Here is a 6,162-nt window from a genome sequence, read left to right as displayed (position 1 = left end):
AAGGAGTCAACAAAAAACCAAAGAAGAAATTTAAAAAATACATAGACATAAATGAAAATGAAAATACAACAGTCCAGAATTGGGGAGACACAGCAAAAGCAGATCTAAGAAGGAAATTTATAGTGATACAGACCTACGTCAAGAAATAAGAGAAATCTCAAGTAAACAATATAATTTACATCTAAAGGAACTAGAAAAAGAAGAACAAACATAGCCCAGTGTGAGTAGAAGGAAGAAAATAATAAAGAACAAAGCACAAATAAGTGAAATATAGACTAAAAGAAAAGAAAAGAAAAAGAAACAATAGAAAAGATCATAAAACCAAGAGCTGGTTCCATGAAAAGATAAACAAAGTGGTAAACCTTTTTTTCAAAATTGACAAACTTTTAATTATACTCATCATGATGAAAAAAGAAAGAAAATAAAATCAGAAATGAAAGAAGTAACAACCAACACCACAGAAATATAAAGGGTTATAAGAGACCACTGTTAAAATTTATATGACATGTGGTGCCTGGGTGGTTTACTTAGTTGGGTGTCCAGCTCTTTTTTTTTTTTTCTTTTTAAAAAAAGATTGCGTTGAGATACGTTTGTTAGATTACTCCTTTCTGCCCGTGGATGCTGCCGAGTAAGCATCGTTAAAGTCTCTCCTCCTGCCGCCATTATGTCTAAGGCAGAGTCTCCCAAAGAGCCTGAACAGCTGCGGAAGCTCTTCATCAGAGGTCTGAGCTGTGAAACAACCGATGAGAGTCTGAGGAGCCATTATGAGCATGGGGACTGTGTGGTGATGACAGACCCCAACACTAAGCACTCTAGAGGCTCCGGGTTTGTCGCATACTCCCCTGTGGAGAAGGTGGAGGCAGCCATGAATGCAAGGCCATCCAAGCTGGACGGAAGAGTTATGGAACCAAAGGGGGCTGTCTCAAGAGAAGATTCTCAAAGACCTGGTGCCCACTTAACTGTGAAAAAGATTTTTGTTGGTGGCATTAAAGAAAACACTGAAGAACATCCTCTAAGAGATTATTTTGAACAGTATGGGAACATCGAAGGGATTGAGATCATGACTGACCGAGGCAGCGGCAAAAAGAGGGGTTTTGCTTTTGTAACATTGTATGACCATGATTCTGTAGACAAGGTTGTCATTCAAAAATACCATACTGTGAATGGCCACAACTGTGAAGTAAGGAAAGCGCTCTCTAAGCAAGAGATGGGTACTGCTTTATCCAGCCAAAGAGGTCGAAGTGGTTCTGGAAGCTTTGGTGGTAGTCGTGGAGGTGGTTTTGGTGGGAATGACAACTTTGGTCGCGGAGGAAACTTCAGTGGTCGAGGTGGCTTTGGTGGCAGTCGAGGTGGTGGTGGATATGGTGGCAGTGGGGATGGCTAGAACGGATTTGGTAATGATGGAAGCACCTTTGGAGGTGGCGGAAGCTATAATGATTTTGGCAATTACAATAATCAATCCTCAAATTTTGGACCCATGAAAGGAGGCAATTTTGGAGGCCGAAGCTCTGGCCCTTATGGTGGTGGAGGCCAGTACTTCGCCAAACCACGAAACCAAGGTGGCTATGGTGGTTCCAGCAGCAGCAGCAACTGCAGCAGTGGCAGAAGGTTTTAATTACTGCCAGGAAACAAAGCTTAGCAGGAAAGGAGAGCCAGAGACGTGACAGGGAAGCTACAGGTTACAACCGATTTGTGAACTCAGCCAAGCACAGTGGTGGCAGGGCTTAGCTGCTACAAAGAAGACATGTTTTAGACAATACTCATGTGTATGGGCAAAAAAAACTCAAGGACTGTATTTGTGACTAATTCTATAACAGGTTCTTTTAGTTTCTGTGGAAAGTGTAATGCATTCCAACAAAGGGTTTTAATGTAGATTTTTTTTTTTGCCCCCATGCTGTTGATTGCTAAATGTAATAGTCTGATCATGATGCTGAATAAATGTGTTTTAAAAAAAAGATTGTATTTATTTATTTGAGAGAGACAGAAATAGTGATAGAAAGCATGCACAGGGAGGAAAGGGAGAAGCAGGCTCCCCTCTGAGCTCAGAGCCTGACTCAGGGTTTGATCCCAGGACCCTGGGATCATGACCTGAGCCAAAGGCAGATGTTTAACTAACTGACAGAGCCACCCAGGTCCCCCAAGTGTCTGTCTCTTGATTCTGCTTGAGATTTTCTTCCTGCATTTCCCCCTGCCCCTCCCCTCCACTTTCACTCTCTCTCTCAAATAATTATATCAATTAAAAAAGAAATAAGAAAATGTATATGCCAACAAATTGGACAGCCTAGAAGAACTGGAAAAATTCCTAGAAACATATAATATTCCAAAACAGAATCAAGGAGAAATAGAAAATCTGAACAGACCAATTACTAGTAACAAAATTGAATCTTTAATAAAAAAAAAACCTCTAAATGAACAAAAGTCCAGGACCAGATAGATTCACAGCTAAATTCTACCAAACACTTAACAAGGAGTTAATGCCTATTTTCTTCAAATTATTAAAAATAGAAAAGAAGGGGAAGCTTCCTAATACATTCTACAAGGCCAACATTACCCTGATACCAAAACCAGACAAAGACTCTGTAAAAAAGAAAACTCCAGGCCACTATCCCTCATGAACATAGATGCAAAAATCCTCAACAAAATACTAGCATACCAAATCCAAGAATACATTTTAAAAATCATTCACCACAATTGTGTTGAATTTATTATGTAAATTGATGTAAGGATCAATCAATGTGCTGTATCATATCAACAAAATGAATAAAAATCACATGATGATCTCAATACATAAAGAAAATGCTTTTGACAAAATTCAGCATCCATTCAGGAAAAAAAAAAACCTTTCAACAAAGTGGGTTTAGAGAGAACATACCTCAACATAATAAAGATCATTATGAAAAACCCACAGCTAACACCAAACTCAATGGTGAAAAATGGAGAATTTTCCTTTAAGACTTGGAATGAGACAAAGATGTCCACTCTCACTTTTATTCAACATAGTACATAGTCCTACCAATAGCAGTCAGACAACAAAAGAAAAGGCATCCATATTGGTAAAAAGAAGTTAAGTGGTCACAATTTGCAGATGACAGGATACTATACATAGAAAACCCGAAAGACTCCACCAAAATAATCATTGTAAGTAATAAATGAATTCAGCAAAGTTGCAGGATACAAAATCAATGCACAGAAATTGTGGCTTTTCTAAACACTAATAACAATGTACCAGAAAAAAGAATTTAAAAAACAATTCCATTTACAATTACACCAAAAAGATGAAAATACACAGGAATAAACTTAATTAAGGAGACCAAAGACCTCTACTCTGAAAACTAAAAAAACACTGATGAAAGAAATTGACGACAATGCAGACAAATGGAATGATATTCCATGCTCATGGATTAGAAAACAAATATCATTAAAATGACCATACTGCCCAAAGCAATCTACAGGTTCAATGCAATCCCTATCAAAACATCAACTGCATTTTTCACCGAGCTAGGACAAATAGTACTAAAATTTGCATGGAACCACAAAAGACTCTGGATAGCGAAGCAATCTTGAGAAAGTAGAACAAAGCTGGAAGTACTACAGTCTTAGATTTCAAGATAATGCTACAAAGCCATAATACTCAAAACAATATGGTACTGGGACAAAAATAGACATGCAGATTGATGGGACAAAAGGGAAAGCCCAGAAAAAAACCCAAAGTTATACAATCAATTGATCTATGACAAAGGAGGCAAAAATATATAAGAAGACTTTCTCTTCAGTAAGTGGTGTTGGGAAAACTGGACAGCTACATGCAAAAGAATGAAACTGGACCACTTTTCCACACTGTACACAGAAATAAACTCAGGATGGATTAAAGACCTAAATATGAGACCTGAAATCATAAAACTCCAAGAAGAAAGCATAGACAGTAATTTCTTTGACATCAGTCATAGCAACATGTTTCTAGATCTGTCTCTTAAGACAAGGGATTCAAAAGCAAAAGTCAACTCTCCAAACTACACCAAATAAAAATTTTTTATACGGTAAAAAAAAAAACCATCAATAAAACAAAAAGTCAAAGCCTGGGGGGAATATATTTGCAAATCATATATTCAATAAGCGATTAATGTTCAAAATATGTAAAGAAGTTATTCAGCTCAACACCAAAAAAAAACCCCAAAACAAAACAAAACAAAACAAAAAAACCAATGTAAAAAGGTAGACAAAGGACTTGACTAGACATTTTTCCAAAGAAAAATGAAAAGGCACATGAAAAGATGTTCAACATCACTCATCATCAGGGAAATGCAAATCAAAACCACAATGAGACATCACTTTATACCTGCTGAATGACTAGAACCAAAAAGACAAAAAATATCACGTGTTGGTGTGAATATAAGCTGGTGCTACCACAGAGGAAAGTATTGTGGAAGTAGCTCAAAAAATTAAAAATAGAGCTATAATATGAGCCAGTAATTTCCAGCACTGGGTATTTACACAAAGAAAATAAAAATGCCAATTAAAAAAGATATATGCACCCCAATGTTTATAGCAGTATTATGTACAATAGCCAAGTTATTGAAACAACCCCAATTGCCCATCGATAGATGAATGGACAAAGAAGATGTGGTATGTTTACACAATGGAATATTGTTCAACCATAAAAAAGAATGAGATCGTGCAATGCGAGACAATGTGGATGAACCTAGAAGGTATTATGCTAAGTGAGATAAGTCAGGTAAGAAAAGGAAATACTACGTGATTTTACTGACTTGTGGAATCTAAAAATAAATAAATAAACAAAAAGCTGAAATAGAGCTAGAAGGACAGAGAACAAAGGTACGGTTGCCAAAGGGGAGGAAGGTGGAGGGATGGGCAAAATGGGTGAAGGGAGATAGGAAATACAGGCTCCCATCTATGGAATGAGTAAGTCATGGGAATAGAAGGTACAGCATAGGGAATATAGTCAATAGTATTGTAATAGGGTCATATGGGGACAGATGGTAGTCACATTTGTGGTGAACATACTATAACTATAGTATAAAATTGTTGAATCATTACACTGTACACTCGAAACTAAGACAAGACAATGGACAGGGGAAGATTGGGAGCTTCCTAGAAGGGAAGCTTGAGATTTAAGGTGAAAAATGTCATAAGAATGGGTCTGCTAAGTCCTATCTGATCTGGTAAATTCTGGAAAGTTCTCCTCATTTAAAACTTTACTTGTCATTGACATGAAGCAGGTCTTATTATAAACCCTACTTTGCAGCTGAAGAAAGGGACATAAAGACTGTCCTTTGACCCCAGACCCAGAGCCACTAAATATACTGCATCTCTCTGTCTACCCCATAGGGTTTCTGCGAGACTCAAGTGAGTTTTTGAGGGTGAAAATGCTTTGAAACCACAAAGCACTATATACTTGAAAGCCAATTCTCAAAAGATAGAAAATGTTATTCTCTCTACTCTGCAGAACCTTCCTTTTAATACAATACTTGGAAAATAAGTTACTGTTGAAGCTAAAATAAAATTAACTACAGATAAAGGAATACTTTTGGATGGCAAAATAAGAAGGAAGAAAAACATAAGGATAAAAAGGAAAAAAAATGATGTACAAAGGTAATGTGTAATAAAAAATAAAATAACCTTTCTTGACTGAGAGCTTTTCATAGAGCTGAAAACAGAGGTTGCATTGCCACAATGTGTAGAACGGTCCCTGGAACAGGACTGACCTGGCAGTAAAGGGATAATTGCATGGCCTAATAGATTTTCCCCCTTCAGCTGCTAATGAAGCTCTTGGAAAATGTATCACGGCTTAACGAACGAGGCTAAAAATGCCAAGAAGGCTTTTGCCAAGGTTGTGTTCTCTAGGCTCAGACTGAATTCATTACTTTGTTAGTGCACTGCCACAAGCCAGCTATGGGCAATTTAGCACCCCACATTTCAGGCAGAATTTAATTCATCTAATATATTTCCATCTGTGTGCCGTAAATGAGACAAGTACCGCACCATCGGGGGACAGCCCATCAGTAACCCCATAAACAGAAAGTAGTGATGTTAACGGAGAACTCTTCCGTTAGGTCTTGGTTGTATTCTCATTAAAAGCTGGTTCAAAGATTTGCCAAAGAGGGGTGCCTGGGGGGCTCAGTCAGTTAAGTGTCTGATTCTTGA

At 37.6% G+C, this 6,162-nt stretch overlaps 1 pseudogene; it reads left to right on the top strand.

The window, feature by feature from the left end:
- The first annotated feature begins 664 nt into the window (after nucleotides 1-664).
- LOC122889982 lies at nucleotides 665-1,761 on the top strand (annotated as a pseudogene).
- The last annotated feature ends 4,401 nt before the right edge of the window (nucleotides 1,762-6,162 follow it).

The sequence above is a fragment of the Neovison vison genome, chromosome 11, assembly GCF_020171115.1.
Source record: "Neovison vison isolate M4711 chromosome 11, ASM_NN_V1, whole genome shotgun sequence".
NCBI lineage: Eukaryota > Metazoa > Chordata > Mammalia > Carnivora > Mustelidae > Neogale > Neogale vison.
This window is presented reverse-complemented; position numbering and strand designations above follow the sequence as displayed.